The following is a 27,248-nucleotide window of genomic DNA, read 5'->3' on the forward strand; positions in this document are numbered from 1 at the left end:
GCCGATTCAGACACAGCACCTTCCCTCTGTGCTGTGTGGACATTATGGCCAACTTGGGATCTGAAGCCAGTTAGCTGTACACACTGGCCCAACCACGGCCATCTGGATGGCACAGTGGCCCTTCTGGCTCCAAATGGATTTGCCAGCAGCTAGCTCTCGTTGGCCATGTCTGGCAAATGGGACACTGTGGGCACCAGTGTGAGGAAGGCAAGGCCGATCCTTCTGTTTTTCATGTAGGAGACTCACTGCAGGTGTGTCATTCACATGTGCAGTTTTTTGGGGGTTTTTTTGAGTTGGCATTCCACACTGTCCCCCAGATTGGAGGGCAGCATCATGATCCTGGCCACTGCAGCCTCCACCTGCTGGGCTCAGGCAATTCTTCCCCTCAGCCTTTCCAGTATCTGGAACTACAGGCATGGGTCACCATGCCCAGCTAATTTTTTTGATTTGTTGTAGAGACGAGGTCTTGCCAAGTTATCCAGGCTGGTCTCGATCTCACGGACTCAGGCAATCCTCTCACCTCAGCCTCCCAAAATCCTGCAATTGTAGGCGCCTGGCCATATGTGCAGTTCTGAGAGATACTTGCCCACCAAGCTCCTCTTCTGTGCATAGGTATTGCCTCGTGGTAGCACACGCCTGTAGTTCCAGCTACTTGGAAGGCTGAGGCAGAAGGATCGCCTCAGCTCAGCACGTCAATGCAGGCATGGCCATGAGCATGCCACTGCACTCCAACCTGGGTGACAGAGTGAGACTCCAACTCAAAAAACAGGGGGGGAGGCTTTGCCTATACTAGCCCACCCATCCCAAGGGTCCCACCTGTTTGTGTGACAGATGGCCCATTAGACTGCTGGGCCCAGGTGATATCCTTCCAGGAAGCCCTACCCTGCTTGGACTTGTGGGACCTGGACCAGCAGGAAAGGTCAGCTCCTCATGGCTCTGTCTCCTATGGAGCTGGGCAGGGAGGCCACACAAAGGGGCAGCTCCAGGCCCAGCACCAGAGAGCCACTCCCTACACCACGTGGATTCCTGGGCCCCACACGCACGGCTCAGTAGTCCCTTCATGCAGGAGGGCCTTGCTTCCTTCTGTCTCCCCCAGGTCAGGGGAGAGCATGGTGTCCTTTCTCTTCCTTTTTCCTTCAGCCAAGCATCACCAGACATCGCAGCAGTGTTACCAGCAGGAAAGTGTCTGGAGTGGTTCTCTACACACATGCACATGCAACACACACCCATGAACCTCCCCCGCACACATCAAAGACACAGCAGACAGATCCTCAGGGAGAGCCAGGAGAGAAGCCCTCAGCCTGCAGCCAGTGGTCAGTAGCCTGACTCTACAGTGCTGCCCTCAGCCCTCTAGCCCAGCCTGCTTCCCAGGATGAGCCCTCAGGTCCGGCCCCAGCCTCCACTTCATGCTGGGACAGGTGGACCACTCGATGCAGTGGGTCACACGACACATTGGCCAGGTGGGCCACCTGATGCAGGCAATTCTTGCGAGCCAGGGCTGTAGACACAAACACAGTGCCCAGCCAGGAGTGGGCCTCCTTGGGAACCTAAGGCTGGCCACTGGAGGTGCAGGGCAGGAAGTAGCCACACCCCTCTGTCCTCAGGCACAGCTTTTCCCCCAGCCCTTAGCACAAATTGTAGGCTTGTCCATTTCCCTTCTGTCCTCTGTCTCCTGTTAGAGTAGATGTTCCCAAGGTAAGTGTCATCTGGTGTGTTCATAGGGGCCCGGCTGGTAGAAAGTGCTCAGTGAACATCTTTGGTGCTGGGCCTGGAGCTGCCCCTCTGTGGAGCCTCCCTGCCCAGCTCCAGAGGAGACAGAGCCATGAAGAGCCAGCCTTTCTTGCTGAAGCTGTGCATGGTGGGTACATGGAACATGCTGAGCCTGGTGTGTTCCTTCTCCTAGTGTGTCCAGACCCCTGGGAAACTACAGGACAGAGATGGCCAGACAGGTGCACCAGTGACCATTGCCAATGTCCAGATGCCTGTGCACGATGCTGGACTGGAACCATTTGGACATGGTCTGACCATCAGTGCCTTGGCCCATGGACCACCCTGAGGAGCACCCTACCCCCCATGTCTGGTGAAACCTCATGGAAAGGCAGCACTTCGACATACAGTGCTGTTGGGACCAGGCCAGGAGTGACTGTTCTCAAACTCTTCCTCCTGTTAGTGAACCTTAGCACCCACTCCCCAGCTCCCCAGTCCCTGGCGGCAGCCACGGGGCTGGTGGTCTGCTGACCCTGCTGTTCCCTTGCATGGACCTGGGTGGTAGGTGGCAAATCATGCCATCCCCAAAGCCATGTGGGCCACCCATGTTTCTTCTCACCACACTCTTGTTCCAAACTGCCGACCACTAGCCTTCCTCCTGTGGTACTCTCTCACAGCCCAGGGGTCCAGGCCAGGCTGCAGTGGTGGTAAGGCCCCTGAACCAGGCTTGGCCCACTTCCACTAGGGTTAAGCCAGGGCCCTGCCAAGGACAGTTCCAAGGGTGAGTACTCAGTCTAGCCCAGGGGAGGGGTCGGACCCTAGGAAGAAAGGTAGTCAGGAATGTGGCAAGAAGGGAAATGTGGCTGAGACCCTGCCTTTGCTGAGACAGGAGACTTTGTTGGGACAGCCCTTGTCCTCCTGGTATTTTCCCCACACTGGGGGCACAGGTACAGTAAGGAAGATACAGAGACCAAGGGTCAAGGGAAACACCCTTTAAAGACCAAGGGCCACAGAAGCAGCTGGAGCCCACGGCAGGGCTTTCTCCTATTGGGTGGGAAGATGCCTGGGACAGGTGCTCAGCAGGCAATACTTGTCCCGGGCCCCAGAGCCTGTACTTTGTTTTTCCTGTGGTAGAGGCTTGCTTTCTAAGTTTCTCAATTGTTGCTTTTTATCCAGTAACTCTTAATTGAGGTCAACTCAAAACATTATATCTCCAAGATAATGCATCCTATGCTCAAAACACATGTGCAAACATTTTCCTAGAAGACTTATTTGTAATAGCTAAGAACTAAAAATAACTCACGTGTCGATACAATGGAACAGAAATATAAATAGTGCCATAGGCATATAATAGAATAATATCCCTCAACGAAAATGAACACATTGCTGCTATATGCAACAACATCAATGACTCTATAAACACAATGATGAATAAAAGAAACTTGACACAAACCAAAAGCAGACAAGACTCATCTATGATGATGGAGATAAAAACAGGAGTTGCTTTTGGGGAGGGAAAATAGTGACTTGGCGGAAACTCAAGGGGTTTATATGGGATGCCTGCTCATGCTGTTTACAAGGATCACACCTAAACCAAGGCAACTTAAAATATTAAAACCTAAAATATCGTCAAAAATTTATACAATAAATGCAAATAAATTAAAATCACAATGAGACGTCTTTTACTTCAGAATGGTTATTATTAAAAAGACAAAAAATAACACATGTTAGTGAGGATGTTGTACCCCACTGGTAGGAATCAAAGTTAATACAGGTACTAGGGAAAGCAATATGACGATTTCTCAAAAAATCAAAAACAGAACTACCATAAAATTCAGTACTCCTATCACTGGAAAAAAAATTAATAATATCAAAGATATACCTGCACCCCCATGTTTATTTGCAATAGCCAAGCAGTACTCCATCGATAGACAAATAGATAAAGAAAATGTCACATACACGCAAAATGGAAAACTGTTCCACCATAAAAAGAAAGAAATCATGTCAGTCGCAGCAACATAAATAAGCTGGAGGTCATTATGTTAAGTGAAAATAAACCAGGCACAGAAAGACAAGTATCACATGTTCTTATATGTGGGAGCTAAAAAAGTTGATCTCATGGAGACAGAAGGTAGAATTGACAGACTGGGAAGGGTAGGGGAAGGGGAGAATGAAGAGAGGTTGGTTAATGGGTACAAACATATAGTTAAATAGAAGATACAAGTTTTAATGGTAGCTAGCAGAGTAGGTTGACTATAGCTAGCAACAATTTATTGCACATTTCAAATTAGCTAGAAGAGAGGACTTGAAATGTTCCCAACACATACAAATGATAAATACTCAAGGTGATAGATACCCCAAATATCCTGACATGCATGTAACAAAATATCACATATATTATATCCCGTAGATATGTAAAATATTATGTATCAACATAAACTACGTCATTTAGCAAAAAAAGCAAATGAAAAATAAATAAATATCATACAATTAATATCAGACAAAGAAGTAAAAGCAAATAACAAATGGAACAAAGGTAATTTCATATGGGCTACTTTACAAAGAATCTACAGCTGTTACAAACTTCTATATACTAAATGTGTAAAGGCAGAAAACACTAGAAATATAAGGGGACTGTAGTATGTATTTCTGTCCATGACAAGTTACCAAAAATTAATAATTTGAATATTACAATGCACTTATAAGAGTAATTTGAGGCAACCTCTTTCAGGTCCCCTCTCCTTCTGGGAGCTTTTCTATCTTCTTAATAAGTCCAACTTTAAAAAAAAAAGAGTAATTCGAAATATTATACCTTCTTTTCCAGCACCAGAAGACAAACCTCAAAAATTACAGAAGACACTTTTTAAAAAAAACTCAGGTCATTCATAGTTGCATTATTCGCAACAGCCAGAAAGTGGAAAAAACTAAAATTTCTATTAATAAAGTGTTTAAATAAAATGTGGTGTATCTATACAATGGAATATTAATTGGCAATAAGAAAGAATGAATTACTGATCATGCACCAACATAGATGACTCCTGAAAACATGATACTATGAGAAACAAGCCAGTCATAAAGACAGTATATTGTATAATTTAATTTACATGAAATTTCTACAACAGGTAAATCTATGGAGACAAAAAGTAGATCAGATTGTAGTTGCCTAGGGCTGAGAGCAGGAGAGTACAGCTGGCTAGAGGGAAATAGGAATGACTGCTAAATGGGCATGGAGTATCTTCTGGGGGATGATGAAAATGTTTTAAAATGTTTGATTGTGGTGTGGTTGCACAACTCTGAATATACTAAAAACCACTGAATTGCACACTTTAAATAGATTATTTATTAATTATATATCAATAGACTGTTTTAAAAAACAAACACCCAAGTTCCTAAAAATTAAAAAATTACTACCTTAATATAATATTCACCTAAAATAAAAATTTAAACTATACAGAGTATTTTTTTTTGAGTTGGAGTCTCACTCTGTCATCCAGACTGGAGTGCAGTGGCACGCTCCCGGTCACTACATGTTGAGAGCCAGCCATGGAGGCCCACTGAGCATTAGGGATCAGGAAGGGCAATTGACCCCGAGACCACTAGGATGTGTTTGGGAGCTGTTGACCCCATTGCCTCCTTCCTTCTCCACTTGGCACTGCAACCAGAAAAGGCTCCTGCTGACTCTAGCAGAAAACTCTGAAACTGGAACAAACAGAGCTAAATTTGGGAGTCTACTGTTCCCATTTTCCACAGTTTGCGGTTTTTGCCTTTAAACAATTTAAGTTCAACTCTGGGTCACATTGAGGAGCCTTAGTGCAGGTCACAGGTTCTCTTGATGTGATTTTGGTTCTCTTGATGTGATTTTAAAAATTCATAGATATAGGTTTTAGGAAATAGTTTATATAGATTAAGAAAATTTAGGTAGCCATTTTATTATAGAAATGTGGTTAGTTTAGTTTGATTTAGGTGGGCCAGTGAACTTTGAAGTGGGCCACATTCCAAGTTTTTGGATTAGGCCGGCTGGTGTTAGGAGAGTGTAACCTTAGCAGCAATTGTTTTCATAGAAATTAGTTTAAATTAGTATAGAATAGTAAAAGTTAATAATTCATTATGGTGGTTTCGGGTTTAGGCATTGAGTGATATTATTTCAAATGATGTAGCTGTAAAACAGTTAAAGGCACATAAGAAACTGGTTTGGGGAACATTAATCAAGCATAAAAAAATTAAAAGACTGTCAATGACCAGCACCAACCGAGGGAGGGTTGGACCCGCACCAGAGAGTCAAGACGGCGAGAAGAGACCACTCGGAGGCAGTTCTTCTGGGATCAGTTTGATCAGAACTGAGTCCAAATTTTATTTAGACTCCTTCCAACTTATATACCATTTTCTATACCCTCCAGCAGTGTGATAATTACTTGCTGGGAGTGTACAAATTCCATGATGTATATTGCGCTTTACAAACTATGCATCACGAGACCATCACGAGACTTGCAAGTTCCAAGCAAACAATTCGAATTCCATGATGTCTGACATGCTTCACAAAACTTACATTAAGGTCACAGGTGCACAATTTCAATACAGTTTGTTCAAAGTGTTTTCCATAATGTTCAATAAATCGTTCATATTCTACTCTTTGTTCTAAACCCTGACTAACACAAAAAACTTTCTAAGTTAACTCTAGGTTCAATCCAAGTTCACTGACTCCTAATATTTTTTAACAATTAATCTTATCAACTTAACACTATACTATAATCTATAAGTTTACTTAAATGACTTATATGAGTTTCATAAATCTAAACTTTAATTTTTATATGATCTAGTGATTGGACTTTAATACTATGCTATATCTTATTAAGCTAATACCTTATCATTAAATCTTATAATTATCATTAACGTATGATTTTTAAAATCATAACATTATAATTCTCATTCTATTCTAATAAAACTATGACTTTAACCCAAAACTTAAATCTTTTTTCCTAGTATATTAATACATGGCTACATGTAAAATTTTCTATTGTCATATTAGAAGCAAAAACAACACCGTTGGGAAAATTTCGGTATACTAATCAAAGGATCTTAAAATTGGCCTACAGGAACAGGAACTAAAGTCATAATCTGAGAAAAGGAAACTTAAAAGCTTAAACAAAACTTAAAAGTTTTCTATGAATGCTTCTTACTGTTTAAATCTTTTCCTATGGAAGTTGTATCATCTTAAATGTATATTTTATCCAAACAAGTCTATTCTAAAAATCAAATAGTAGCTGTCACACTCTTGGATAATGGACTGCACGGTTACCATGACAATGGCCACGTACTGAAGCAAACAGAGTTTCGGCATGTAATGAAACTAGAAAAACATTCTGCCTAGCTAGAGGCAGGGCAATAAAACTATTATGGTAATTTAGTTTCTAATCTTAGCCCTAGGAGAAATTGCTTTTGGGAACAAGAGCTGACTAACCAGTCTACCGGAAATAGAAGTTAAAAAATGTCTTGAAAAAGGAGTACAACTTAGAAAGACAGAGAAAAATAATTCTGCTGTGCACTTTCCATCAGGTATATTGATATTTACTTAAAAGTTTTGTATCCTAACGTAAGTTTTGTTGCCATGTATGCACACTGGTCACTATTCACACACCAATATTATAGGTATAACTGATATCCTATGTCAGAGGCGATCTTCCAGTTGGGCCTTTACAGGCCTCAGCCATGTAGCTATAGATGTTGGCTCCCAACAAAAGACAATTTGTGGTTGTCTTTCCTCATGTTTAAACATCTGCTTGAGAGTGGGAGGTGTCCTTTGTGCACCTAGACCTGTTTATGTGAAAGACACATGTTATCTTTTGTGTCCAGTGATGATGACTTTGCAGAATTTGGGTAAAAGCCCACTGCTAACTCGCAATAAATGACTTCTGCTCAACCTTAAATAGTAGTCCAGTCCCTTTCTTTCTCCCCTAGTTGCCAATGCCATCTCACCTCCGGGAATCTCTGGACCTTGCTGGAGCAGGACTTCTGCAGGTGTCCCCTGAATAGGGACCTGGAAGGTAAGCTTTATTCTCTTTTTCAGGATGGATAGGATCTTATCCAGGGTGCTGCAGACCCCTCTGTAGAGACAAACCGAATGAGGACAGGTAAGCATAGTTTTTGTGAAGCCAGAGCCGTGATATTTTGTGAAGCCAGAGCCGTGATCATGGGCCAGAGCAAATCCAAGGAGCAAAAAATGTTTATCAGTATATTAATGAATACTTTGTCTAAACGTGGAACTAAGCTCTCTTCTAAGGATTTAGCTCATTTTTTGCATTTTGTTCAGGAACAATGTCCTTGGTTTCTAGAAGAAGGTACAGCAAATTTGGATACCTGGGCCAAAGTTGGGAAAGAACTAAAATTGTATTACCCACAGCATGGTCCTGAGAAAGTGCCATCTGCTGCTTTTGCTTTGTGGAATTTAATTAAAGATGCTTTAGATCCACAGCATGACTGTGATTTTTACTTCCAAAAAAGCCACTGACGATGATGATGATGAAGAAACTTTCTTTTTCGCCACTTCTTCGACACCTCCTTTATATGATGACAAATTATCTTCACCGAATAAAGTGAATTAGAGGATGAAGCAGCAAAATACCATGAACAAAAATATACTGATGATAATATTAATGCACTTTTTTTCAAAGCTCCCCTTCCTAAGGTAGAGGTAAGAAAATCAGATTCTGCTCATAGTTGTGTTCCTCCCTTTCTAATTGGTATGCAGGGCACTTGAGAAGAGGCAGAGAAAAAAGGAGATTTCAGTCTATCAACATGTTTTCCAGTGCTTTATTCCACCAATACTGACAGAGTAGACACAGTTCAATGGAAACCCCTGCCGTACAAATTGGTAAAAAAATTAAAAGTACGATTCTTTGGTTCCTTATACAGTTAACATTTTGAATCAGTTGTGACTCGGTGGATGACTGCCCCTGATTGATAGCAATTGGCTAAGAGTTGTCTATTTGGAGGAGCCTATTTACTGTGGCGAACAGAATATGCAGACCAAGTTCAAATTCATATGGCTCAAAATCAAAATCATCAGCCAACATTTGTTATCATTAAAGATATGCTTACAGGAACTGGACTGTATACTACAAATACTAGCCAAGTAATATTACCTGGAGAAGTCCTGATTCAGATAAATCATTGTGCTGTCACTGCCTGGAAAAAATTGTCTGCTGATTCTACTCAAACCTCCTCCTTGTCTAAAATAAAACAAAAGGCAGATTAAAACTATGAAGATACTGTCTCCAGACTGACCACCACCGTCAACTGAGTAATTTCTAGTGAAGAAGCAGCAGAAATTTTAATTAAACAATTGGCTTTTGAAAATGCTAATAACACTTGCCAGGCCTTGATTAGACCAGTGAGAAAGACCAGACAAATAAATGATTATGTTAGACAATGTGCAATGTAAGTCCGGCTTTTATGTAGGACATGGCTATAGCTGCTGCCTCGAAAGAGAGACCTTTTCTCAGGTTGTGCAGGGTATGTGAGGAATGAATAACAAATAAATATCAACTTGCCTTAATTGTGGGCAAGTTGGACATTTCAGTAGAAATTGTCCAACCAAACAGGGGATAGTAAATTCCCCACCACAACTGCCCGCTGGGGCTTATCGACCAAAGTCCTTGTGTCCAAGGTGTCAAAAAGGATTTCATTGGGCAAAAGAGTGTTGGTCTAAATTTCAGAAAGATGACGCTTTATTAGTGCTCATCTAGCAGGCCATCCTGAACCAGGGAAATGGCCAGAGGGGCCAGCTCCGGCCCCAAATAACAATAGGAACAGACTCCACCATGAACCTGTTCATTCCTTTTGTTCCATTGCAGAGCTCATCCGATCCACCCCAGGGAGTGCAGGACTAGACCTCTGTTCCTCTACCACAACAATATTAACCCTGGATGTTCCAGTAACCCCAATTCCAATAGGAGTTAAGAGCCCTCTCCCAGAGGGAATAGTGGGTGTGATATTAGGCAGAAGTTCCTTGTACCTGCAATGAATATCTGTTATTCCTGGAGTGGTGGATTCGGATTACACAGGGGAAATCCAGGTGCTTGTTATTGCCCTAATAAGTCTGTGCAGTTTAACAAAGGTCAGAGAATAGCCCAGTTGACGCTCCTGCCTTATCATAAAGCAGGTAAAACTTTAACTAACCTGCCTAGAGATGACTCTGGATTTGGCTCTAGCAATGTTGCTTTTTGGGTTCAGGAGATTACTAATTCCAGACCTCTAAAAGATTTATATATACAAGGAGTTAAAATTAAAGGTTTGTTAGACACTGGAGCCGATGTTTCCTGTATTGCTGGGTAGAATTGGCCCGCTTCCTGGCTGAGTCAAATGACTCCATCAGGACTTATGGGCATTGGTCGAGTGCCCTCAGTGGCTAAAAGTTCTCAAATTTTAAATTGGACAAACAATGAGATTTCAGAAACTTTTTGCCCATACATCATTCCATCTATCCCCTTTATATTATGGGGAAGAGACATTCTCGCTCAAATGGGCATGCTTTTATATAGCCCCAATGACAAAGTTTCAGCACAAATACTACAAATGGTCTATGATCCCTTTAAGGGACTTGGTAAAGAAGGACAGGGAATACAGAAACCTGTCCAAGTTAATGAAAAGACAAACCGAACTGGCATTGGCTATCCAAATTTATCCTAGGGGCCACTGTTCCTGACACTGCCAACCCTATTACCTGAAAAAATGATGAACTGGTTTGGGTGGAACAATGGCCCATGCCCTTGGGAAAACTTAAGGTAGCTAAAGAACTAGTTCAGCAACAATTAGAGGCTGGTCATATAGAGCCTTCTACCAGCCCTTCAAACACTCCTATTTTTGTCATTAAAAAAAAATCTGGTAAATGGAGAATTTTGCAGGATTTAAGAGCTATTAACACTACTATGAAAGCTATGGGAGCACTGCAGCCTGGATTGCCATCCCCAGGCGCTATACCTGTTAACTTTAATATTATAGTCATTGATATACAGAATTGTTTCTTTACTATACCTTTAAGCCCAGAGGATTGCAAATGATTCACATTCAGTTTGCCTTCCAAGAATTTAAAACAGCCCTTTCAGAGATTTCAGCAAAAAGTCCTGCTGCAAGAAATGAAAAACAGCCCCACCTTGTCAGAAGTATGTGGATATTGCCTTGCAAGGTATTAAAAGTCAATATCCTAATCTTTATTTAATCCATTATATGGATATTTTGCTGGCTCATGAGAATCATGCCCTTTTATATAATATTCTTAATGAAACTATGACTGCTTTAACTGATTGTGGTTTTAAGATTTCCCCCCACTGGGCTCGGTGGCTCAGCCTGTAATCCTGTGCCTTTGGGAGGCTGAGGTGAGTGGATTGCCTGAGCCCGCCTAGGCAGCGAGATCTCATCTCTACAATAAATCAAAAAATCAGCCGGGTGTGGTAGCGCATGCCTGTAATTCCAGCTACTTGGAAGGCTGAGGTGGAAGGATCGCCGGAGCACAGCAGGTCAAGGCTGCGGTGGCCAGGAGCGGCCACTGCACTCCAGTCTGGGTGACAGAGTGAGACTCCAACTCAAAAAAAAAAAAAAAAAGATTTCCCCCCAAAATTTTCAAACCAATCCTCCTTTCACATATCTTGGCCGTGTATTACATACACAAACAGTAAGTCACCAACCTTTACAATTACAAGAAGATCACTTGGTGACATTAAATGATTTCCAAAAATTGTTGGGGGATATTAATTGGATTAGACCTTATTTACATACTACCATGGCAGACTTGAAACCGTTGTTCAATATTTTACAGGGAGATTCTTCTCCCAATTCTAAGAGAATTCTAGCATCAGAGGCCAAGGAAGCCTTGTCCCTTGTGGAAAAAGTTTTTGAGTCCCAAAAAGTTAAAAGAATAGACTACCGCTTGCCTTGGACTTAATTATTCTGGCCACTCTCCATACTCCCACAGGATGTCTGTGGCAAAAAGGACTGATAAAATGGCTCCATCTACTGGTGTCATCTAAAAAAATACTGGCTTCTTATCCTTACTTAATAGCCTTACTTATAACCAAAGGGAAGCATAAAAGAGTTAAATTATTTGGACATGATGTGCACAATATAATTGCTCCTTATGACAAGTTTCAATTTCAAACTTTGTTTCAAACTAGTGACGATTGGCATGTAGCTTTAACCAACTATAGGAGACAAATTTTGTTCCATTTACCTAAGAGTCCATTGTTACAATTTGTGAAATAGAACCCTATAATCTTTCCTTGCAATTGTTCCTCAACTTCCCTCGCAGGGGCAGCCTTGGTCTTTACTGATGGCTCTTCTAATGGGAAAGCTATAACAATCATTAGTAATAAATTTCATGTGCTAAAAACCTCAGAGACCTCAGCACAGAAAACAGAATTAAGGGCAGTTTCATATGCTTTCACAGGTCTGAAAGACTCTAAATTTAATTTATATACTGATTCTTGCTATATTAAAGGACTGTTTCCTCATATTCAAACAGCTACTCTTCCTATTAACAAAACTACAACTTTGGAACTGTTAACTCAATTACAACAATTAATTTGTGAGAAAAAAACAGTTCTTTGTGGGTCATATTAGATCTCATACTGGCCTTCCTGGTCCTTTACACCAAGGCAATCAATTGACTGATAGTTTAACCAGACCCACCATGTGTGCTGCTATAAAACCTGAAACAGTAACTCAAGCTCAGCTTTCTCACAAAATTCATCATCAAAATGCTACTGCCTTACATTACCAGTTTCATCTATCTAGAAAAACAGCCAGACAGATTGTTAAAAATTGCACAGCTTGTCCTACTTTTGTTAACGCTGCTCCAACAGGAGTAAATCCTAGAGGACTTAAACCTAATGATTTATGGCAAATGGATGTGAATCACTTTCCCAGTTTTGGGAAATTATCTTATTTACATGTCACTGTGGATACATTTTCTCATGTTATTTTAGCTTTAGCAAGAACTGGAGAAGCCTACAAGGATGTGGTACAACATTTATTCTTTTGTTTTTCACAGCTAGATATACCAAAGCAACTGAAAACTGATAACGGTCCTGCATATACATCTAAATCTTTTCAACAGTTTTGTTCCCAATTTAATCTTTCTCATTCCAAAGGAATTCCTTACAACCACAAGGTCAAGTCATAGTTTAAAAAGCCCACCAAACTTTAAAAAATCAAGTAAATAAATTACAAGTGGGGGAGTTTAAGTATAGCTCTCCTGACCATATTTTAAATCATGCTTTATTTGTTATAAATCATTTAAATTTGGACTTTTCAGGCAATTCAGCTATGACTAGACACTGGAACCCAGAAGGAAATGTTAAACCTATGGTAAAATGGAAGGATCTCCTTACAGGCCAATGGAGAGGACCTGATATATTGCTAACCAGTGGGAGAGGTTATGCTTGCATATTTCCACAGGACTCGACAACCCCTGTTTGGATTCCTGATTGATTTATTCGACATGCCTCCATTAACCCAATGACCAAAACGAGTGGTTAGGATACTGCTGACTCAGAGGAACACTAGACATGACAACATGCCTGCTGATCACCAGGAGGAGGAACCTTCCTCATTGCTTCAGGAATGCCCATTGCCTGCCAAGCCAGAATTTCAGCATGACTCACCGAAGGAGGGAGAAACTTTGAACCACCAGATGAGAAATCTTTTACTACAGGATGAGAATATTCCTCATCCTTGGTTGTCCTGTACAAGACAACAAGCTACAAGACGTAATGTCTTCAGTGCTCACCGTTCATGACTACCAATGTGGGAACAAATGGAGTCCTCGGTGGAAGAAGCCAGGGATATGGTAACCTCTCAACATATCCCTGCTGTAACTATATTTCTGACTATGATAGCCATTCTTATGACTCAAGCCAGTCTGGTCTATGCAGTTGATGCCAATAAAACTTATTGAGCCTATATGCCCAATCCTCCAACGTTTCAACCAGTTACTTGGGAAAATGATATCATTAATGCATTTACTGACTCTCCCCAGTTAATGAGGGGATCTGCTTTATTTTAAGCTCAAACAAAACATGTTATTAATAATAATTTTTCTTATGAAGGACATTCTTCACCTCCTTTGGGGGGCCAGCCCCCAAAAAGAGATTTAGGCAGTCCCTTGGAAGGTGTGATGGCGTTGGTGATTATTCTGGAGAGATAGATATTAAAAGAAAGAAAGATGGAGGGATAGATATAAAGAGAAAGAAAGAAAGTGGACATCTGTTCAGTGAATTGAACAGAATTGAACAGAAGCCATTTATTGGAAGTTTACAGCATGTATTTATCCCAAATTTTACACAGGCAGTCTTACAAGTCTTCCATGTGAACACAAGCTAGGTGCAGGAAGGGTGTCCCCCATCCACCAGGTGTTTCTTCAGGCATGAGATAGAACAATCTCAATTAAATCACAAAACATTTACATGGACACAAAGCCAGGTAAATGAGGGGCATCCCTCACCCACCAGGTGTTTCCTGGAGTAAGAGGAAGGGCAATCCCAATTAATTCACAAGACATTTACATGAACATAGAACCAGGTGGATGAGGGGCATCCCCCACCCACCAGGTGTTTTCCCCAAGCATGCGGAATGAGGAACCCAAAACTATCTCACTGTTCCTCATACTTGGTTAATATTTCTCAAAAGCAATACAGCAATTCTAATATCATAATATTCTAATAATCAATGACTTTTAAAACCTATGTATATGCAACACCTAATAACCAACCTAAATCCCAATTCCTATTTTACACTAATTCTACCTACACTATAGAAACTCTTAATTATAGCCCAAACCAATTCCTAAGGAATGTAGCTCAGTCAAAAGATCACGCTGGGCTGTTTCTGGTAGCTCTAGATATCTATCTATATTATTAAGGTTGAAACAGTACTTTGTATGTAATATACTAATTCTACAAATATACTATTAAATCTAAAAGGAAGCTGTACCATATTAAAGGCTCCCAAATGTGACCTGAGTTTGAATATGTTAAGTTTAAAGCTGAAACCACAGTCTGTGAGAAACAGGAACAATGGATTCCTAAAGTAAGCCATGCCTGTCGTACTCTCAGAACTTCATGCTTAAATCATCAAAGTCCCTGCTAGTGGAACATGCCAAAACAGCAAAGAAGAGAAGAGAGAATGGGCCTTCAGCTCCTGAACTTGTCCTAGCGGTCTCAGGGTCCGCAGCCTGCCTGGATCCCTAACGCTCAGGCAGACCTCCATGGCTGGCTCCCAACAACCTCCCATTTGTCTTTATGATAATTCAGCTTTCAATAATTATAGAGTCTCTTGTTTAATGTCTACTCTAAAGTCTTTAATCACTGATAGTTCAACCCAGAGCAATAATAGAAAAGATTGGTGGATTGAAATGCTGATGCCTGGAGGAGTTGATCCCAGTTTAGCCACAAGAACTTCACCACCATCTAATGTACCCATCTGCTCTTCTAATAATGCTGAGAAGGACTGGTTACACATCCAACGAGACACTGGGTATCCAAAGTAGAGAGAGTGCATTTATGGATCTAAAGTGGACTATTCCATACCTGGAGAAAAACTATATATTAGTGACTAGGGTCAAAATTTATGACCCTACTCAACTACTTCCATTCTATCCCCTGCTAGATGGCATATTAATGGATGAGTACCCCTGGTATTAACAACTACTATCCGGAATAAACAAATTGTTTGACCTTACTTATGGAGGGCCTTTGCTCCCCTGAAACCTGTTGTTTTAGCCCAATCATGTTGGGGAGTTCATACCTATAAAATAGGAGCTTGCTTTTGTGTTTTTCTTGTATGGAATGAATATCAATCTGTTAAAATTGATTATCGCAATAATGTTTATAAGGTGTCTTATGTAGAATGTACTTTAACTAGCAGTCTATCTGGTGCCTTTTATGAAGGTTTTGTAATCTTAAAACAATCCCCTTACTTAATGGTTCCAGTACAGCTTTCATCTCGCTGGTATGATGAATATGGTCTACAAACATTGTATGAGGTTAACTCTTTTCTGGAAAAAGACAAAAAATGTTTCTAGCTGCTTTAATCTTGGGAATTACAGCCCTAATAGCGATTACTACTTTGGTAACAGTTTCAGCTGTGGCTTTAGCTAAGGAGGTTCACAAAACTACCTTTGCTGATCAGTTATCTAAAAAGTCTCTATAGCCTTAGCTACCCAAGAGATTATTGATCAAAAACTAGAGAGCAAAGTTAACGCTTTGAAAAAGTGGTTCTAGCTGTAAGACAAGAACTTGTGACTTTAAAGATTAAGTTGGCTCTTCGATATCACTATGGGTTTAAATGGATTTGCCTCACTCCTTTAGAGATAAATAAATCTGTCCACACATGGGACAAAATTAAAAATCATATTCTCAGAATTTAAAATCATTCGGACTTGAGTATAGACCTTACTAAATAGCATCAGGAAATTCAAGATATTATGGTTGCTAAAAAGCAATTCAGGTCTACTGAATTGGCCAGTTCTATATTTAATAATTTTTCTTCATTCATTAATCAGAAATAATTGATGTCTATGTTCATTAATGTGGAAATTTGTGGAGCAGTGATTCTTTTGTTGCTGTGTCTACTTCCAATCATCTTCAGAGTGTTAAAAAAGAGCATATCTCAGCTCAACACAGAGTTCCATGGTTTCATGCTTAAAAATAAAAAAGGGGGAGATACTGGGAGCTGGCCATGGAGGCCCACTGAGCGTTAGGGATCAGGAAGGGCTGTTGACCCCAAGACCAATAGGATGTGTTTGGGAGCTGTGGACCCCATTCCCTCCCTCCTTTTCCACTTGGCACTGCAACCAGAAAAGGCTCCTGCTGGCTCTAGCAGAAAACTCTGAGACCAGAACAAACAGCTAAACTTGCGAGTCTATTGTTCTCATTTTCCACGGTTTGTGGGTTTTGCCATTAAACAATTTAAGTTAAACTCTGGGTCACATTGAGGAGCCTTAGTGCAGGTCACATGTTCTCTTGATGTGATTTTGGTTCTTTTGATGTGATTTTAAAAATTCATAGATATAGGTTTTAGGAAATAGTTTATATAGATTAAGAAAATTTAGGTAGCCATTTTATTATACATATGTGGTTAGTTTAGTTTGATTTAGGTGGCCAGTGGACTTTGGACTGGGCCACATTCCAAGCTTTTGGATTAGGCCAGCTGGTGTTAGGAGAGTGTACCTTAGCAGCAATTGTTTTAATAGAAATTAGTTTAAATTAGCATAGAATAGTAAAAGTTAATAATTCATTATGGTCGTTTCAGGTTTAGGCATTGAGTGATGTTATTTCAAGATGATGTAGCTATAAAACAATTAAGGGCACATAAGAAACTGGTTTGGGGAACATTAATCAAGCATAAAAAAACAAAAAGACAATTTGTGGTTGTTCTTCCTCATGTTTAAACATCTGCTTGAGAGTGGGGGGTGTCCTTTGTGCACCTGGACCTGTTCATGTGAAAGACACGTTATCTTTTATGTCCTGTGATGATGACTGCAGAATTTGGGGCTAAAAGCCCACTGCTAACTCGCAATAAACGGCTTCTGCTCAACCTTAAACAGTAGTCCAGTTCCTTTCTTTCTCCCCTAGTCACTGAGGCCGTCTCACCTCCGGGGATCTCTGGACTTTGCTGGAGCAGGACTTGCACAACTGCAGCCTTGACCTGCTTGGCTTCTGCAATCTTTCCACATCAGCCTTCCAAATATCTGGTATTACAGGCACATGCTACCACACCCGGCTAATTTTTTGATGTATTTTAGAGATGAGGTCTCGCCATGTTGCCCAGGTGGGTCTCGAACCCACAGGCTCAGGTAATCCACTCACCTCAGCCTCCCAAAGTATGGGATTACAGGCTAAGCCACCAAGCCCAGCTTATACAGAGCATTTAAAGAATATCACTGAGAACACTATACATCAAAACATGCAGGGTGCAACAAAAGCAACAATTAGAGAAAAATTTAAAGCCTATTTTCCATATTAAATTTTTAAAAATAATATATACACAAATTAACCAATACTTCAATATTAGTAGTTACTACAAATAACAACTTAAGAAAAACAGATGAGATGAACTGTAAATGACAAAGGTGAAAATTCCATAGTTCATCAAATCTAAGAAGTCATCTATTATCAAGCATATCTTTTTTATGTATCACTAAGAAAAACTGCTGCTAATTAAACAACATCACAATGCTTTATCATCAATTGAAAGATGTATATCAATTTCTGTGGTGGTAAAATATGAAAAATAAAAAGACATCCTATATTGATAAAATATAGTAAATTAAAACACAGAATGACAACATGACTGATAAACAAATCGAAAATCTAATTTTTTGGAAAGACCAATAGACAAGTCTCTAGAAAGGCAAATTTTAATAAAGAAAACAAAAACATAAACTATTAGGACTACGAAGACAAGCAAAAATATGTATGTATAAGAGTACACGAGAATAGTATATAATACTATATGGTAAAAAAATGAATAGGGAAAAAAGTCTATGCTAATAATTTTGAAAACATGGACCAAATGGACAATTTTCTATAATAACAAATTTTAAGTTGGTTTTAAAAGAATTAGAAAATCTAGATAACAAATGTTCATGGAATAAAACTGAAAAGTTATCAAAGATGTATCTAAAAAAAACTGTACTAGATCCCCTGCAAATATCAGGAGTCACTTCTATGAAACCTTAGTTTTCCTTGTTATTGAAACCATTTTAGATGATAAGTGATTAAAATATCTTTTTCATAAAATTAGCATAACCCTTACCTCCAAACTACAAGTATTTTTCACCTATCAACTTGGCAAAGATAAAGGAAAGAAAGAAAGATAGAAAGATGAAAATACACAGTATTTGTTCACGTGGCGAAAACAGGTAATTTCATCCCCTTCTGATGAAAGTAAAAATTGACACAACCTCCCCAGAAAGCATTTATAAAATATAAGTGTAAAGCCATAAATCTGAGATCTCTGGGAAGACAATGGCAGAGACAGTAGGACTGCAAAAGTCCCAGTGTATATAAGTGACTGTATGGACAACTCTGCATGGGTTTCTGTGTGTTTCTGTGTGAGAGGCTGACTGGAGAACAAGTAGCTAGGGCCCTCCTGGTGAAGACACTAGGGCTGCAGCAGCTCTGCCTGGACCCTAGTGCTTCCTGGAATGCAGAAACTGAGCACCATTTTCTAAAATCAGTAGCACTTATCCCAGTAAGAAATGGTGGAGTGATTGCTGATCCCAACACCACAGCACCAGGCTGAACCCTGGCAGTGAAGGACACAGAGGGAGGTGAGGGAGCCTGAGGGAGAGTCCTGAGGAAACAGCAGAGAGAAGCCACCCCGAAACTGGACTACACTCCAGAGCCTAGTCACTGGGACCCAAGATCCACAGACTGTGTAGTAGCTGCTGGAGAGGGCGCTATCAACTCCTTGGTGACAAGAACAGCAGCCAGCAGAGAGACTGACCAGACTTTCTAGTGTCTGGGCAGAGAAGTGCTCCAGGGCAGCCTCTGCAGAATAGCAGAACTGATCTTGAGACTAGGCACTATCTCTGCATTAAGTTGGGGTTGCTCTTTGCAACCTTAGAGAATATTGCCCCCAGTGAAGAAGCCCTAGTGGGTAATGACAGATATGGAATACCTGAAGATTCACCCTCCACCCTGTGCCAGCTGCTGGGCAATACATGCAGTCAGCAAAACTGCCAAGAAGGAGGCTGGTGAGTGTTTAACTGACTTTTCCCCCACCCAACTACCCCAGCAATAAGTGAAAGAGATTGGGAGGGCAGGGCAGAGACAGAAGGCCCTATTCCCCTGCAGTGAACTGGATACCCTGGGAGCTGTGACCATGCTGGGAGAGAAAGGAAGGGGATGAGATCCTGAAAAATGCTGTGTCAAGTTATTTCAGCCCCCTTCCCTCACATGGATATGTGACAGCTACCAATTGCAAGCAGCAGAAGGATAAGATTCTGACATCTTAAGTTCCAACAGCAAACAGGGAACCTGCAGTAACAGCTTTGTAGTCACAGAACCCATCATAAGAGGAAACCCTTCCCCCCAAAGAGATATACTAAAGCTGACAATGCTTTATCAACTTTATTTTTTGTTGTTGTTATTTTTGGTTTTTGGGGGAGTGGTATTGGTCTGTTTATCTCATTTGGTTGCTTTATTTGTTGGTTGGTTTTCTCTTTTCTTTCCTTCCCTTATATCTCTTTCTTTGTTCTTTCTCTGTTTTTGTATGGTTTCTTTCTTTTTATATTTTTGCTTCTTCTTTTCCTCTTTCCCCTCCTTTCTCTTTTTTCTCTCTTTTCCCTCTTATACCCTGTCTTGGACTCAGGGACTACGCAAGCATACTCACTGTAACGTCAAACTGTGCAGAGATGGAGAGTGAGTCCCAGGTGGCCCATTCGCCAGATAGCAAACACTATGACCTGCCAGTAGGTTCAGAATACTTGAAGCCCCCTCCACCCCTTAGTAAGTGCTCACAATTGTAAAGAGACAGCACAATGCCCCACCTCCAGCCCTACTTCATCATTGAACAAACTCAGAACCCTGCCTCAAGGAAGGAAAAAGGTAGAGTAAATATCAAACGTGACTTCATCTCCACTTTCCACTGAGAGAAAGAATTAAAGAGAAAGATAAGAGAACTGCTACAAATGAAGAAAAACCAATAAAAAACTGTCAGTAACCTTCAGAGTCCCAGCAAAGAGTTAGTGCTAGAAAGAACAGCTACTGGGGCTATCTCTGAAAAAGACAGTACCCAGAAGGTACTTATGGAGATCAGAGAATTCCTGAATAGAATGAGTAAAAACCAAGAAATGCAAACCTAAATGAAATTGCAATGGAGCTAGGCAGACTCAAGAAAACAGAAATAAAGAACTCCATCCAAGAAAAATAAAACAGAAATAAGGAACTCCATCCAAGAAAAAAATAACAAACTGAAAAGCATGGGAAGCAGAACTGACCAAACAGAAGAACGAATCTCAGAGCTAGAAGACCAAAATATGAAATTAACTGAATCTATTAAAAATATAGAAAAAAACTTAAGAACAAAGAGGAAACTCTCCAAGACAAATGCGATTTTATCAAGAAAACATACCTATGTCTGTTTGAAATACCTGAAATAGAGAAACAGAAAACAACTTAGAACTTTCCATGAGGTCATTCAAGAAAACCCGGGGGTCTTCCAGCAGGATGGTGACGGGACAGCTTTGTCTATGAGACCCTCCGCAAAAGAGAACACAAAAAGACTCTGGCTCTCTACCCAGGGACTGCAGATCCCATCGTCGGCAGCCTGCTCTTCACACGAGCAAGGCCGTCGCCACCACTGAAGCATCACGGGGGTCTTGGCAACCACTGCAGCCACAGAGCTGCAGCCGCTGCCGCCGCCACCATGACAGCAACTGCACATCGCACTGCCCATGCCTGAGGCGACCCACATCTTCAGACTGTGAAGCCCCTGCAAGCAAGATCTGCTGAGATCGCTGCCGCCACTACTGCCACCGTGCCATCCTGCCAGGCTGTGGGTCTTTTCCCATGTGCCTTGAGGCAGCACCTGCCTTTGCCGGCTCCCTCCCGTTTGGGGAGCAGCTGAGATAAAAACCATCTGGAGCAGTGAGCTAGCACCACCTGTTGGCGATTCAAGGTAACAACACCAAAATGAGAAAAACAGAAGCTTGATAAATAGACACAGGACGGATCTGAGTGGTGAACTGGGCAGTGGTGAACTGGGTGGTGATCTGAACTTCCCTTCACAGCAGGCCATGGGCAACTGACCTAACTGTGAACATATTTACCAGCCTGAAGGGACAGCTGGAAATCAGAGCTGAAAGGACACTGAACTTAAACGAAAATCTTCAGAGTGTGCTTGATTGGTTCTGTTTGTTTACTGACTTGATTCTATTCATTTTGTTCTGTTCCTTTTTTTCTGTTTTTTTGTCTTTTCTTCTCTCTGTAAACTATATATTTGTATAGAGGAATAGCACACCATAAGGATGTTGGTTAGTTTGTATGTTAGCATCATTGTATGTTTTAGGGTTTTTTTGGTATGGGAGTTGGTTAGTTTGTAGCCGTGGTTTATTGTTTTTATCTGTCTCAGTTTTTGTCTCTTTCTCCATTTGTTGGTACACTCATCTGTTTTTCCCCTTACTCCTCTCTTTCTCCATCCCCCTCTGCCCTCTACTGTCTGCTCCATTGTCTTCCCTCTGTTAACCTCATTTTATTTCAGGGAGTAAGCCTACAACCCCACTGCATGGACAGATTCCAAGGCAATGGGAAGTGGGTTTAAAATTATCCATACACCGGCAGATACCAGGATCTGCAGATAGACTTTGAGTCACAGCTCTCCCCTTAAGTAAAACTCAAAACTGCAAAAAGGACCATCTCCAACCTACAGTCCAACTCCAGAATTGAACAAAGTAAGAGGATATACATAAAGAAGAATAGGAGATTGAGCAAACAGAAGTAAAAACAACCCCTCCACCCCAGAATAACAGAATTAAAGAAGATGATGAAGTGGAGGGAAGGAAAAAGTAGGGAGGAAAAATCTGCACAAATGAAGAAAAACTGAAGGGGTCCAGTCCCTTGCAAGGGTCTTGAGATCTCCTGAAGTAGAGACGGATAGGCAAAAGATGAAAATATTATACTCAGACACCTGCTTCCTGAACAGATGACAATTTAATGTTGGTTAACACAGAGCTTTTATACCATTTGTAAAGGGGCAAGACAAAGAAAATTCTTTCATGTACATATCCTTTAAAAGTTAGCACCATCTAACAGTCTTTAGAAGAAATGAATAAGCCAAAAACACTATCTACTTTCAGTTAATGAGTCTTTATCATAAAGCCAAAAATGATAGTTTTAGTTCAAAGTCCCGAATTACAGTCCTTGAAATGTTTCAAGAAAGTTCCCAGGTGCAAAGTTCTCCATGCAGTAGTAGTTCTACTTCTGGGGCTTCTATGACCTTCAGAGCTTTGTAATCGCCTTTCTTGTCCAGGTGTCTTCGTTACTTTTCTCTTATCCTGCAGTGTTTATTTCTAAAGAGAACTCAAAAGAAGCTTTTAGTAATGTTTCCCAAGCCCCTGAGGTTGCTTTCTGTATTTAGTTAATTATCATAAAAGTATCTAATTAGTATATTATGAATTCAATGAAAACCCACTCTATAAACGTTTACTTAAAATTTAACTAAAGAATTAAGTAAAAACCTTAACAATTAATCTTTATCCTAAGTCTGTGAAGACAGTGTTATAAATCATCTACATAACTCCTAGATAAGTGTTAGAACTTATAATGAACTCATAATGAACTTACCATAAACTTGTACTTCTAAAAAACCTTATGTCTAAACACTAAGCTGCATAATTCTAAATCAAATAAGGAGTGAATATACTTATATCATTTTTTACTCAAGCAATATCTAGTAACTTATAACCAAGTGAAAGAAAGCATTCTTGATGTGCTTCAGAGTTTAACCCTTGCATATGTTAGAAAAGGCCAGGCGGCATAGCGGGAAAATGGGAAAATGAACCATGACATTCTCAGGTTAGGTGTGAGTACTTCGCATAAACATGCCATTTTCTTCTTTCATGACTGCACAGAATTCTTCGGTGGTACCAAATAGCAAAGGTGGAAGACAGAAGGGCCTCAACTTCCCAGGCTTGCCCTGCAGCCCTGGGTCTTTGGCCCACTAGGACCCTGTCAATCAGGTGGACCTCCAAGGCCAGCTCCCAACAAAAAACCAAAAGAAGAATATAGGTCCTACACAGATCCCTGGGAGGTCAGACACTGAGAAAACAGACTTCAGAACACAAAAAAATGAAGAGCTCCCAGAATGACTGGTCACATGCAACAAGCCCAGACATCAAGATATTAATAAAGAGAATATAAAAAATTGAGGAAAGACAAGAGGAAAATAGGAAGGGGCTGATGACAGAAATAACAACAGTGAAGAATACTGTGATGGAAATAAATAACAAACTAATAAGCATGGAAAGCCGAATTAGCCAAACAGAAGAAAGAATCTTAGAGCGCGAAGACCAAAACACAGAACTAACCCAAACTGTCAAAAACATAGAAAATAAATTTAAAAATACAGAACAAAACCTTCATGAGATGAATGATTGCTTCAAGAGAAAAAACCTAAGAGCAATTGACCTTCCTGAGACAAAAAGAGAAACAGAGGCCACACTGGAACAAACATTTCATGAAATCATTCAAGAAAACTTCCCTCATCTCATCAGTGATATAAAAATCAAACACAAAAGATGCAGAGAACCCCTGAAAGACAACAAATGAGAAGACAAACTCCCAGACACATAATAATTCGCCTAAACAAAGTAGGTATGAAAGAAAAAAATCCTCAAGACAGCAAGAGAAAAAGGTCAGATTACCTACCAGGGTAGACCAATTACAATGGCATCAGATTATCCAGGAGAGTCTGGAACCCTATCTTCAAAGTTCTAAAAGATAAACAATTTCAACTGAGAATAACCTACTCGGCCAAGCTAAGCTTCATCAGTGAGGGAGAATTGAAATCTTTCCCAGATATCCAATCCCTAAGAACCTACACTTCCACCAGACCACCTCTACAAGAAACACTTAAGAAAGTGTTGAACACAGAAAAAAAGAGCAACAATGTTCTTCATAACAGTACAGGCAAAAGATTAAAAACACACATGAACCAACTCCAAAACCAAAAGAAAGACAACACACAAACAGGAAGAACAACAACAACTCTGTAAGAACATTATGATAGGGATCAACTCACATATCAATAATTAGCTTGAATGTGAACACACTAAATGCACCACTGAAAAGACATAGAATGGAAAAATGGATAAAATATCACCAGGCAACAATTTATTGCCTCAAAGAGACTCACCTCACTAGAAAGGACACTCACAGATTCAAAGTAAGAGGATGGGAAACAAATTTTCAGGCGAACAGAACACAAAAGAAAGGAGGAGTCGCGATCTTAATCTCAGAAAAAATACTCTTTAAGCTATCAAAAATTTAAAAAGATACAGAAGGCCACTACATAATGATGAAAGTTTCAATCCATCAACAAGAAATATCCATCCTAAACATATATGCATCCAACATAGGAGCACCAACTTTCATAAAGCAACTTCTAGGTAAACTAAAAAAAGATTTCAACTCCAACATCATCATAGCTGGGGACTTCAATACCCCACTCACAACCCTAGACAGATCATCAGGACAAAGAATCAGCAATGAGATCCAAAACCTCAATGTCACTCTTGACCAAATGGACTTGATTGATATCTACAGAACACTCAATCCAAAGACCACAGAATATACATTCTACTCAGCACCGCATGGAACGTACTCTAAGATCGACCATATACTTGGCCATAAATCAAGTATAAGCAAATTTTAAAATATCAAAATTTTGTCATGCACCTTCTCGGACCACAGTGGAATAAAAATAAACATAAACACCAACGAGGTTCCCCCAAAACCCACAAAGGCATGGACACTAAACAGCATGATGCTGGACAACTCCTGGGTCAATGATGAAATCAAAACAGAGATTCAAAGATACCTGAAAACAAATGAAAATGAGGAAACATCTTACCAAAATCTCCGGCATGCCATGAAAACTGTAGTAAGAGGGGAATTCATATCTCTACAGACACACATGAAGAAAATGGAAGGATCACAAACTAACAGCCTAACAAGTCACCTAAAGAAGCTAGAAAAGCAAGACTACCAAAATCCTAACTTCAGCAGAAGAATCCAGGTAGCCAAAATAAAGGCCCAAATCCAGGATATAGAAGACAAAAAGATAATACCAAAAAAAAGTAAATGAAACAAAAAGCTGGTTCTTTGAAAGGATAAACAAGATCAATGGTCCCCTAACTAGATTGACCAAGAAAAAGCCCAAATAAACACAATCAGAAACACAAAAGATGAAGTCACATCTGACCCTGAAGAAATTCAAAAGATCATCAGAGACTACTATGTACACCTGTATGGAAACAAACTTGAAAACCTTAAGGAAATGGAGGATTTCCTGACATCATACAACCTGCCTAGGTTGAAACAAGAAGAAATCGAGACCTAAATAGACCAATAACAATCAAGGAAATTGATTATGTAATAAGAAAAATACCTACAAAAAAAAAAGCCCTGGGCCAGATGGCTCTCCAGCAGAATTCTATAAGACATTCAAGGAAGAGCTGATAACAATCCTACTGAAAGTATTCCAGGCAATTGAGAAAGATGGAACTCTCCCCAAATCTTATGAAGCTAACATCACATTGATACCCAAGCCAGGTAAAGACCCAACAAAGAAAGAGAACTACAATATCTTTGATGAATATAAATGCTAAAATTCTCAACAAGATCCTAGCAAACCGGATTCAACAGCACATCTAAAAAATCATCCATCATGACCAAGTAGGCTTCATCCCAGGGACACAAGTCTGGTTCAACATTCGCAAGACAATAAATGTAATTAAATACATCAACAGATGTCATAACAAAAACCACATAATTATATCATTAGATGCAGAAAAAGCTTTGATAAAATCCAGCACCCCTTCTTGATAAAAACCCTTGAACATCTCAGCAGACATGGAACATACCTCGAAATAGTAAAAGCCATCTATGAGAAATCTACAGCTAGCATACTCCTAAACAGACAAAAATTGGAACCATTTCCCCTGAAAACTGGAACAAGACAAGGATGCTCACTCCTTCACCTCCTGTTCAATATAGTATTGGAAGTCCTGGCTAGAGCATTTGGAAAAGAGAAGGCAATCAGGGGTATCCAAATAGAAAAAGAGGAAGTCAAGTTATCTCTCTTTGCAGATGACATGATTGCTTATCCTGAAAACCCAAGAGAATCTGTCAAAAGCCTCCTTGCACTGATAAAGGACTTTGACAAAGTCTCAGGGTATAAGATAAACGTGCAAAAGACAATCACATTTCTTTACACCAATAACAAACAAACAGAAACCCAAATAAAAAGCACAATCCCATTCACAATAGCCACAAAAAAAATGAAATAGCTTGGCATCTTCCTAACCAGGGATGTGAAAGAACTTTACAATGAGAACTACAAAATATTGCTCAAATAAATCAAAGACGACACAAAAAAGTGGAAAAATATCCCATACTCATGGATTGGAAGAATCAACATTGTGAAGATGACTATCTTACCTAAGGCAATCTACAGATTTAATGCAATAACCATCAAATTACCAGCAACATTCTTCTCAGAACTAGAAAAAACAATACAGAAATTCATATGGAAACACAAACGACCAAGAATAGCCAGAACAATCCTCAGCAAAAAAAAAACAAAGCAGGTGGTATCACATTACCAGACTTCAAACTTTACTATAAAGCTACAATCATCAAAACAGCTTGGTATTGGTACAGGAACAGGCATATAGACCAATGGAATAGAATTGAGATTCCAGAAGCAAAACCTTGATTTCTCAACCAACTCATCTTTGACAAAGCCTCCACCACCTACTACTGGGG

This window comes from Carlito syrichta, unplaced genomic scaffold (assembly GCF_000164805.1).
Source record: "Carlito syrichta isolate Samal-C Ts95f unplaced genomic scaffold, Tarsius_syrichta-2.0.1 Scaffold307024, whole genome shotgun sequence".
Classification (NCBI taxonomy): domain Eukaryota; kingdom Metazoa; phylum Chordata; class Mammalia; order Primates; family Tarsiidae; genus Carlito; species Carlito syrichta.